We start from the raw sequence: 13,290 nt of genomic DNA, 5'->3' as shown, positions 1-13,290 counted from the left end.
ATAAAGTGTTTGACTTTCCTATCAAAATAATTATATCACATTTATATCACATTCATATGATACTTGGTAAACAGTTATATCACATTCAGTGATTCGAAGTTTTTAGAATCATACAAAAGAATAATTATCACCTTAAAGAAAGATTACATATCGTTAAGTCGACATTGGATTACTCCTTACTTTGGAATTTAGACAAATCACGCAATCGTCACTTTACCAAATTAGTTTCAATAATTTCCTTGCCCATCTAGACATTAAAATATATTCATTTCTCATTTTCTCTAAATAAGTTATTTCACATTTAAAGTTATCACATAGATAGAAAGTGTTGTCCAATTAAGCAGTCACTAGCTTTAGCTTTCGTGATCGACTAGAAAGATAAGGCTTTCATCATCCTTATATTCTATCTAATGCGTACGATTTTTTTTTATAGCGTCATATACTAAACAAACCAATCAGCTCTATAATGTTGATACGTACTTTTATTTAGATATTTAATCATATCTGCCTTTTCGCCAGTGGTATCGTATGTACTCATTTGAATAAGATCATCTCCGACGATGATACTCTATTTTTCAAATAAATATATTTCAATAGTATTCTATTTTTTATTTCATAATAAAATGAAAAATTAATTTATTTTAGGAATAGAATAACTGATTTTTTATTCATCATTTTCTTTTTAATTCTAAAATAGAATATTATTGGTGTAGAATCCAACTCCGTTAAAAAATTTCTTTTTAAAAAAGAAATAGAATGAACCATTGAAAATTGTCTAATTTGCTCCATAAAAAATTTTATTTTTATTTAAAAAATATTGGATCACTATTGTCTATTCCACATTTTTAGGACCGTTTACACGGGTGAGAGGAGCGGTCGAACATGATTCAATATTATTTTGTAGGGTGTAATAATATTTTTATAATAAATTTAGATTTAAAATCATAAATTCATAACAAAAAAATAAAATAACTATATCTAGATTTATTTCGTCTTTACTAACTAATAAATTTCATATTATCAAATATCTTTGAGTTTTTGTATAGTCAAATGAAAAAGAAATTAAATAGGAATTTGTTACTAATAATGTCAATTATATCTCTTTGAAAATAGATAGTGATTAATATTTTAGATTTCAATAATAATTTGGAAAGTTAAAATACTAATTTTATTTTGTTTAGGAAACTGTTATTAGTTAGTTTTGTTAAATATATTAAGAGAAACCTAAAAGAATTCATCAGTTGTCTGTAAGAACTATTACTCATATCTTTATTACAAAGCAAAGAAAAAAAATTATTAGCAAATGAGTTAGTAATGACTGCAATTCAAAATGATATTTTAAGAAGATCAAATATTATATTTGTTTGAAGATTCAAAGCTTAAAATAGCATTATTTAAATAAAAATTAGTAGTTGAACAATTTTTTTTTTACTAAATTAGATTGATGTACTCACTTTTTATTTATATCAATCTTATGTGTAATAAAAATATAGAAAAAAAAATTACGACTATATAAATATTCTTACAATAATTTTATAGTAAAAATAGTTTTTTAATGTATAACTATTTCAAATAATCAAATGATCTTGTTTCTATTTTGAACAAGATCTTCGTATGATTTGAGACGTCCCTGCACATTTTAGTTACCATTAGTGCTATATATGCCAAATATATTTTTTATAAACCGAGTTAGATTTATCATTTATGGGCTATAGCTACGGTAAAGCATTATTTATGGCCAATGAAAATAAGTAAATAATTCATTTATTTTTCATATAAGGTTACTAATAACATATTTTCATTTGTTTCCAGTTTGAGTCCGTGACTCGTGTGCGTACATTATTTTGTATACTCTCTTACCGCAATACCACATAATTGTCAATAAATATTATTTTTTGGGTACAAAATAGAGAAAAAGACAAAAATAACACTAAATCAAGTTTTTATTCCCAAACTAGCATTCAAGGTCAAAAGTCACAAAAATAACACTTAATGTTTTATCAAAAGTCACAAACTTAGGGTTTAGAGTTAAATGGTGGGGTTTAGGATTTAGAGTTTAGGGTTTAGAGTTTAGGGTTTAGGGTTTAGAGTTTAGAGTTTAGAGTTTAGGGTTTAGGGTTTAGGGTTGAGAAATGAGGTTTTGGGGATAAGATTTCAAATTTTGAAAAATAAAAAAATTAAAATTTTCTAAGGATAAACTTAAAAAAGTGTTATTTTGGTCATTTTAGTTTTTGAGTGCTATTTTTGTGATATAAACTTAGAAATGTGCTATTTTGGAGATTTGCCCTTCAAAATATTACTTTTTCATTTTAAAATCTTTACTTTACATATAGAAAAAGGCTTTTCCTCCTTCCTAATAAGGATAAATGGGCTTATACGAGTTTAGTTGTTGGGCTGAAACGTTGTTTTCGTTGAAATCTTAAATCATCAATTTCTTAGCTTGATTCTATTAAAAGTGCCCGTCTTTCTTTTTGTTTTTTGAACAAAAATTCACTGTTTTACCATCGACTTCTAAGGTTTATTTATCATGTTGTTCAAGCTCTGATTTATTCACCCGAGAATGAAATTTCGAGAGGGTTTTAGACGAATCTTGTGAGGAATTGATGGATCAAGATGTTTTGTGTTGATTCGTTTCAGTTTTTTCTCTCGTAAATCGTTACAAAATGTATTGATTTGTAGTCATTAACAACTTTCTTAACTCCTTCGGCCTATTCCAAACATGATTTCTCATTCAATACAGCTTCCCTCTCATCCAGACGATGCATTTTCAGCTATAAAAAAGTGAGCAAAAGAAAACTCAAAGTTTAATGCGGCTTCAGAATTTTATTTTAAAGAACAAAAGAAGCTTTGCTCCATCGACAGATTACTGCAGCTTCAGAGAAAAAAAATGGAGCAACCTTTATCAGTTGTTAGATCTCATGGTGAATTTGTGTCGGGTCTGATCTCCAGTTTCCACTAAAATCGCATCAAAATTTGGGTGGTTTCTGGATTGCACCATCTATACTATTATTTATGAATAGATTTTGCTTAGTTATCATATTTTCCGTGATTTTAGAAAATTTTTCTTATTTATCATGTTTTAGTAATTTTTAGTTGAATCATTAATTCATTAATTTATATAATAGTGTATATCTCAATGCTCCGTTGATGTAATAATGTTATACGTGTTTTAATGGATTATTTTATGAACTTATATTATCAAGATAAACATGTTGTTATAGTTTCTATTTTCAATATGTTCTCACAAACATCATTTTTTTCCTTTTTTTATAAGTTAGAAAAAAACAAAGATGAGTAGTTATAGATTAATGAAAAACAATTTTTTTTTGTAAATAATTCATTATATAATTAACTAAAAACAAATTTTATATTAATAATATTAGATTTCTAAGTTATATTAGATAATTTATTATAAAATTAATATAATAAAATTTTCAAAATAAAACATTTTTAAAAAATAAGATAATTATTATATATTGTGTTGTTATCTGGAAATAATATTTTCAAAATTAAGATGTAAAACATTTATAATTAAAATTAATTGAGCAAAAACATTTGATCAGGATATTTTATAAAATATTTTGAATATGTGAGTGTTTTTAAAATTTAAAGTATAAATATTAAATAATTTCAATTATAACAAATTATTACAATTAAATATTGAAATATATATATATATATATATATATATATATATATATATTGATGAAATTTTATATATTATCATACTGGATTTTGAATTAATAAATTATAAACCAATAAGTATTTCTTTAGTTGTCATCTTCTCCATGATTTTAGGGAATTTTTGCTTATTTATCATGTTTTAGTAATTTTTAGCTGAGTCATTAATTCATTAATTTATATAATATTATTATTTTAAATTAAATGTTAGTAAGTGTTAAATATTTACAATTAAAATAAAAATTAACCAAAAAACAGAAACATATTATAAAAAAAATATAATTAGTGTATATATCAATGCTCCGTTGATGTAATAATGTTATACGTATTTTAATGGTTTATTTTATGAACTTATATTATCAAGATAAACATGTTGTTACAGTTTCTATTTTCAATATGTTCTCACAAACATCATTTGTTTCCTTCATGTGTAGTTATAGATTAATAAAAAAACATTTTTTTGTAAATACTTCATTATATAATTAATTGAAAACGAATTTTATATTAATAATATTAGATTTATAAGTTATATTAAATAATTTATTATAAATTAATATAATAAAATTTTCAAAAGAAAAAAACATTTTTAAAAAATAAGATAATTACTGTATATATTGTGTTGTTATTTGGAAATAATATTTTTAAAATTAAGATGTAAACTAATTATAATTAAAATTAATTGAGTAAAAACATTTGAATTAGGATATTTTATAAACTATTTTAAATATGTGAGTGTTTTTAAAATTTACAATAATAAATATATATATTGATAAAATTTTATATATTATCTTTTTGAATTAATAAATTATAAACTAATAAGTATTTGTAAAAAAATTATGTCCGCATGTACGGGCAAACCACCTAGTTGATATTGTTTATACCAAAAACTTGCCTTACGTATTACTCTCATTTTTTACTTGGATTTTTATGCATATTAATAAAATATATTAAATTTAATAGTAACAAATATATTATTTTTATGATTAGTTGTTTTTCATAATTTTTAACCGACATTGATTTAATAAACATAATTATTTTCAAAGTTTACAATTTATCATTATTATCTAATAAAAAATATATTAAATTATAAAAATGTATCTTTAAAATAATTTTTAATTCTAAAATATAGATCATTTTGAAACGAATAAAATAGAAGTGTAGAACTTAGATTCCAATGATATAGAGAATGCATTCTTTATCAGAACTAGGGTTAGAAGCGAATCAAACCATTTATATCTTGCCACTCACGTTTTGGATATAATTTAATTTACAAATAGAAAAAAAATTGTAATGGAAAATTTTCACCAACAATAGATATTTTATGTTTACCAATTTCATGTTACCACTTTTCATCTTTATTATCACTAAAAGGACATTTTCAAAAATACTTTCTTCATTAAGTGACAAAAGACTTTTATACTCCTGTTTTATATATATATATATATACAGTAAAACCTATATAAATTAATACTCGATAAATTAATAATCTCTACAAATTAATAAATTTCGGCGGTCCCAACTTTGGTCGGTGTAAAATATGACACAAATCGATAAAATAATAAAATAAATATATTTTTAAAACTCCCATGTAAATATATAGTCTCATTAAAATCATAAATTAATAATATATCTCTATATATATTTTATATAAGTACACACTAAACATTATATTGTTGTTTTTATATCCAAATGAAAATACTTTTATTTTTCTTAATATTTTGATATATTTTAATAATATTTAGTAAAATTATATCAAAAACTACATAACAATTCTATGAACCATAACAATATACACCAAATAAGATAATAAAATAATATGAAAGTCAATTTTCTATAATTTAAATAATTTATAAACGGTAAAATCAAATATTTTCTTATTTTATTAATAAAAATATTAAAAAAAAAAATAGAAAAAAATCTAAAAAGGAAACTTTTGTAAATTAATACCTCCATAAATTAATAAAATTTTAAAGTACCAACATTATTAACTTATAGAGGTTTTACTGTAATAAATCATTATTTAAATAAATTAAAAAATAAAAAAATTTAATTTTTTTTTATGTTTTCGGATTATACATTTTCAAATTCGAACTTTTTAATAAAAATATTTTTTGAATTTTTTTTTTCGAAATTATTTTTTTATTGTTTTGAGAAAAAATTATGAAAATTGAAAATTATGTTTGAAACTATTTTTTAAATATTTATTTATATATTTATTGGAGTCCTAAATTTCACATTCCAAAAACCCTACCCCACCTCTCAACTCTAAACCTAAGTCTAGATTAGTTAACCCTATGGGTATAAGTGTCTTTTACCTTTTATTAAAAGTGAAGGTAAAAATGATTAGTGGAAACATCAAAAGTGGTAATATGAATGAAGTATTTGTGGTAATTTCCCTAGATTAATAGATACATTAACACTTTCTAGCATCTTATGCTAATTTATCCACATCCAAGAGGTACAAATAAAAATACATTGTAATGGAAATTTTTCACCAAAAAAGAGAAACCACTTATAAACTATACTATTAAAGCAAAATTCACTTGTCCTTAGTTTTTAGAGATATTTACAAGAAAATATCATTCCTAAATTTATGCATATCTCAATTAATTAATATCAACCAATTAATTTAAGAAATATTCTAAAACTTAAAACCAATTAAATTAATTAACTTCTCTATCTCCTATATTATTTCCTTTTTAAAACTTACCACTATATTTACTATCCTAAAAATTATTTACATCAACTTTTTAAAAAGTATTCGCTATAACTTTTTATATAATATTGTTATTCAATTTAAAGTTTTTGAAAACACTAAACTAAACACTATATATTTTTATTAAAATATAATAAAAATTATCAAGTTTAAAATGTTTGAAAATGAAAATTTAGTATGTATAATTGATATTATAAATATGTCAGAAATATCAGAATATGAAGAAAAAAATATCTCAATAAAAAATCTATTAATTTGTATAAAATCATTTAACTAAACACATCAAGAACGTAGTATGGTGAAACCTCAAGTCTTAAGCTTGAATAATATTTGTATGATAGATGGGTCATGGACATCCATATCACGGTTCATCGAGTGTGGATGGGTATAGATGGACAGCTTGGGGAAGGTACAACTTATGGGGATACAAAACTACATACGACAAGAGCCTCCCTTGCATTCAGAACTGGAAGCACTACGATGGGCGACGGAGAACATGCTTCAACATTCGACATGTCAGAATTTTAAAACGAACTGCAAGGATTTAATTGCCATGATTAAGAAGCTTCATGTTTAGCCAAGCTTTGCAATAGAAATAGGGAGGATAGAGACTCTGCATATATGCTTCTCAGACTTCAAGATTACACATATTCCATGAACGTATAATCAGATTTCAGACTCTTTAGCTAGGATCGCGAGGTCTTTTCATAGAGAACTTTATTTTATTGGTTATTTTATTCGGATCTGGTTACCCAGACCACCTCAAGTTTGAGTAATAGAACAGCCGTTTGATGTCTAAAAAAACACATCCATAACATTTTGGAAAATTTGTGAGAACAAAATTATATTTGAAGAAAAATATTGTCAAATATATTTTTATCATTAAAAACTATATACATATTTAATACATTTAAAATCATTTTAAATTAATGGAAGACAGATCTAAGTAACCAAATTATACTATTTTGATTCTTATATATGTATATTTATATTAAACTTTATATAAATTTAGAAAAATTATAATATACACAAATTATATGTGTTAACATATGCTATATACGAATCATCGAGGTTTTTAATTCGACCACAGATCTAGGACGAATATGGAAACACTGCTTGAAACTCAAACCATTTTTTTTTTGACAAAAAATTATAAATTCATGCATATTTAATTAAAATTATCAGCAGAAAATGATATGTGCTTTAAAAGCGCGGATCAAAATCTAGTGGAACTTTAAGTACGGTGTAGATTACAGATCCATTAACACTTTCTTGCATCTTTTGCTAATTTATCTACATCCAAGAGGTATTTCCTTGGCACATACAAAAAATAACTATTATAGATAGGTCGATAACATTAATAAAATAGTTTGCCATAAAAAAAAAAAAAAAAAACCCATTAACTTACCCATGCTCCCTCGATGCTTTACTTCAAGCGCAAAAGATGGTTATTATGGGCTTAGTAGCCCAATAATATATAACTACACATATTCATTAATTTTATATAGCCTAGAATTTTGCATTTGCATCTCATATATTAAAACAAAAGTCACAACATTACAACATTGATTCATTTATAATTTTTTTTAAAAAATAGACCTAATGAACATATTCCTAGAAAGTCATGTTACATTTAATATCTAATCTTATCATTTAAATTTTGGACATACCAGAAATTTTTATTGGACTATCAATAATTGGATTTAAACAATAGATGATCTATTGGATTTATAGATAGTATAAATTAAATAGATATAATTTAATGTTGTAATACTATACCTCTATATGCTAAATATTTAAATATTTGTCGATGTTAACCTTTAAAAGTATAAAGATTTTTTTTAAATAAGAAAAATCATATTATCTAAAAATGATTAATCTTTACTACCTTAAAACAATGAAAACAAAATTTAAACTATATAGTTTATTTTAAAAATTAAATAAAAATTAAATGTTTAATTATTTACTCGATAATATAAATCTATGAAGCGAAAAGTTTAATTTTTTAAAAACTTTCTACATTTGTGAAATGTTACAATATCTTTGCATATTACAATAAACCAATATTTTACTAATCTTTATATATATAGTTACGATTTTAATAATGAAACTTGATTTCGACCCGCGCAGATTTCTGTTTTCATTTATTTGTATATAAATATTTTGTTTTCAATTCTAAATTGGTATATATTATAATATATGTGTCTATCAATTTTTAAAACATAATAAGTTTATGGTATATTTTTTTATTGAATAGATTGTTGTAAACTTTCACATGTATTTGTATCTTCTTCTATATATATATATTTTTGGATTATTATTTCATTATTAAAATCGTAATTATATATATATATAGATTAGTAAAATATTGTTTTATTGTCATATTCAAAGATATTGTAACATTTCACAAATTTAGAAAGTTTTTAAAAAATTAAACTTTCTGCTTCATAGATTTATATTATCGAGTAAATAATTAAAATTTTTGTTTTTGTTTAATTTTTAAAATAAAATATATAGTTTAAAATTTGTTTTCATTGATTTAAGGTAGTAAAAATTAATCATTGTTAGATAATATGATTTTTGTTATTTTAAAAAAAATCTTTATAATTTTAAAAGTTAACATCGACAAATATTTAAATATTTAACATATAGAGGTATAGTATTACAATATTAAATTATATCTATTTAATTTATGCTATCTATAAATCCAATGGATCATCTAATCTTCAAATCCAATTATTGATAGCCCAATAAAAATTTCGGGTAGATCCAAAATTTAAATGATATGATTAGAGATTAAATGTAACATGACTTTCTAGAAATAGGTCCATTAGGTCCATTTTTTAAAAAAATCACACATGAATCAAGGTTGTGTCTTCTGTTTTAATATATAAGATAATAATCCGAAAATATATATATAGAAGAAGATACAAATACATGTGAAAGTTTGAAACAATTTATTCAATGAAAAAAATATACAGTAAACTTATTATGTTTTAAAAATTGATAGACACATATGTTTATAATATATACCAATTTAGAATTGAAAACAAAATATTTCTATAAAAATAAATGAAAACAAAAATCCGCGCAGTTGCGCGGATCGAGATCTAGTTAAAAATAAAAATACAATTTAATAAGAATCCTTTTAAAATACAAAACAAGTTTGATCCTCAAGTGTTTTTGATGCAAACATACACAAAATAATTATTTTATTTTGTGTAATAGTTCTTCTGTCTGGAGAGGCAGGGCCGGCTGAATAGGGGAACAAGCAGTGCGGCCTCTCCGGATCCAAACCCGTGTCTCCTCGTATATTAATAGTTAAGAGTCCTAATTTTTTTTATAAATATATATTTTTATATAAAAAAGTATAAATATAAAAAATAAAATTGTAAAGGGTCCAAAATTATTTGATATGTATATAGTTTTATTTTCATAACAAAACATACAAAATATTATTGATTAAATTTTAAAAATATTTTAAACATTATCCGAATATAAATCTTGGTAAAAAAAAAAATTGTCCCAGGACCCATAGCATTTTTAAGCCGGGGCTATGGAGAGGAACAATGATTCTTCTTTTGTTTTGGCATTTAAGTTTAAACTAAAAAATAGATATTGTTTAAGACCACTATGTGAGTTTGTTTATGTAGATCTTCGTAACGAAAACGCAGGTATTAATTTTAAATTCTACTTCGTTACATTTTATATATCCAGTAAAAAAATGAAGATTTCGTTAAAATTTGTATTTCCATGGTAAACTGAAATATATTCAACAAGAAAAGAAAACGTGCTTGATCATCAAATCTCTACTACTTATTTTTCGACCATTGCTATGCAACACAGACTTGGTGCGAAAGCTATGCATCTGTGTCTCTAACTTTATAAGAGATCCAACACACTTTTAGCATTTTGTATTCCAATGTTTTCTTATTTTCACGCTCACATTACCATTTTGATAAATCCCTATTTGAACACAAACCTAGACACATCCACACGGTTGCTTATTCTTCTTTTTATGTATGCAGCTTACATGTCTATTACAATAAAGTTACTTTCTCTCTCTGGCTAAAAAACCAATTCCGCAAAGACTATCCAAAATTTTGAAACATGTCATAAATTTATTAAAATTAATAAATTATATCATAGTGTATCTTTATTTTTGACAAATCTATTAACAGAACATTTAATAAACCAAAAATATTTTATAATTAGTACTCTATTCTTAATTTAACTAAAATTTTGACATCGATCATTCTATCCACGGTACTAATTTAGCAACCATAGATAGTAAAAGTAAATAAATTTTAATAAAAAACAAAAAAAATCCAGGAGGCAACAAGACAACCATTTAGGATATTTTAGATGTTTCATAAAATCAAGCTAAAAAGGTAAACCTTAAAAAATACTTTATATTTTATGGTACCGCCTTATGATATAGTTTTTCTTTTTTCCATCAAACATAGAACAGAAAAAGAATGAATTCACATTAATTTTTTTTATTTGTTTCTCACTAACCTCAAGTTTAGAAAAATAAAAAAAAATAATGAAAAGCATAACAAAAAACAATACATAATAACAAACAATTTAAACAAAAATCAGTTTGAATATAAAAAAGAAAAAAAATAACAAGATAAATTGTTTGAAATACCATAAGTTGACTACCACTTTTCAAAAATACACTTACTTAAAGTACCGTATCATTTGGGTTTACTGTTTAGAGTTTAGTATTTAGGGGTGAGATTGAGTTTATATTATAAACATAACTACCGAAGATCAGTATTATTTTTCATTGCGAGTAAAATAATTTTTAAAAATATATTAAATTTAAAATATTATTTTATTGTTTTTGTTTGTTCACCCGTCCGTATGGCTGGCTTAATTCTAGTTTAATTATATAACTATGCTATTTAACTTATTATTGTCTCCTATTTAAACTATTCATTCTAAAATTTGAAAAATTAAATTAAATATTTAACATTACGATTTTAGTTATGGTTGGCTATTGCCTATTGGAGATGTGTTTGCATCGGATGATGTACTGTTTTTTACTATCTGCATTAACAGTGGCCAACTGGTCATTGTAACAACTGACTCCCAAAATCTCTTATATAAGTCGCTAGACAAATCAAATTTTGACAAATAAAAAATATATTTAAAAAAAATCATTAAAAAAATTATTTTCCATCCATGTTTCTTAGTAGTTATATCCTAATATATCCCCATATTTTTTTGAACGAAATTAATCCTCCACGTTCAATATTCTTGACCATGATTTTTTTCTCTTTTACATAGATAATTTATTTTATGTTTCTTATTCTATCTTCTCCAGCAATACAACAGTTCTTTTCAAAGAGAGACATGCTTGGAGATGAGTTCACAAAGAAAATGCAAAGCAAAAAAATACGGATGAGACGTCCAAAAGATATGAACTTCCGAACCATCACGGATTCGTATATTACGCTCCTTCCAAACGTCGTAGATAACTGCAGACCAAACCTGATAGATTGCAACAGTGGTAACGTCTATTACGTTTATGCACCAAACCTGATAGATTGTAGATCAAACATCATGGATTCGTCTATTACGTTTCTGCATCAAAATACTCTTTTACTATTTTGTGTCTGGATTAATACTTAACAATCTATTATCGAGAAGATTTTAGATTGGTTCGGTGGAACTATGGGAAGCAATTGTATACTTTAATTTTAAAGAAATTCGATTTTAGATCATTATAATATATCTAACTTTTAATCTTCCTCTATCTATTGATTTACAGTTCCCGGAGTCAGGTTTTGAGAGATAGATGGAGCATAAGTATATTATTCTTGTGGAAAACCCATAACTACACTCTCTCACAATGATATTCCAGTTGAATCAAAGAATCATACGGTTTTAGCCTCACAAAAAAGGTGTTCTCTGTTTTCTATTCTTTACTATTTTCTTTAATTTGTTATCTAATGTTTTATTTGTTGAATCAATTATTTTTCAGTATTCACTGCTGTAGTTGAGTTCAAGGCTAAAGATATTGCTGAACTTATTAAGAGCTTGCATTTCTGAATCCAAAGGTGAATTTACTCTACTTAGTTATTACTAGACAATTCTTTTAAAATTATAAAAGGCAAACAAAAGTTGTAAATTTTTATCATAGAAATTCAACAAACTAGGTTAATTTTGTTTAAATGTGTACTTAAAAAAAGATGTTAGGTAAATTAACATAATATGTCAATTTTAAACTATAAAATTTTAAATATTAAATTTATTAGATTCATGGTATCTAAATTTACACTAAACTAATAGGTATTTGTTATTCTGTACCAAATCATCCAATATTCTATCTCAAGTATGTTTTGTATTTTGGTATATAATTCTATATATATATTTATTTTTTTGAAAAATTCTACAAACGTGTATCCATTTTATAATGATATCAAAATTATTATTGTATCATTTCAACTTCTTTGTTTGATGCATGTACTTCTAATATTATGTGCTAATGTTCATATAATATTTATTCACTTATGACAATGATCAAATAATTTTTTAAACAGTGAATTGACATGTGCGTAGCAGAGGTGGTAATACTCCCTGTTCTGGAACGCGGTAGGCGCTAGTCGGACGGTCGGGTTGGGCCTAGCGCCTAAAGAAAAAATCGGGGATTAATCGGAAATTATGCGGGGCAGAATTTTTAGATGGTTTACTATGTTATAAAACATGTTAATCTTTAATTGTGTATAACATTAATACATTTTCATGTTTATGATTGTATAAAACACACAAATAGAATATATAAATTTAATATAGTGTAATTTTCATCAAAATTATGAATATAAATGATATTTATAAAATTTTAGATCAAATAAACAAATAAAAATATTATTAAAACTAAAAAA

This window comes from Brassica oleracea, chromosome C2, assembly GCF_000695525.1.
Source record: "Brassica oleracea var. oleracea cultivar TO1000 chromosome C2, BOL, whole genome shotgun sequence".
NCBI classification, from domain to species: Eukaryota; Viridiplantae; Streptophyta; class Magnoliopsida; order Brassicales; family Brassicaceae; genus Brassica; species Brassica oleracea.
This window is presented reverse-complemented; position numbering follows the sequence as displayed.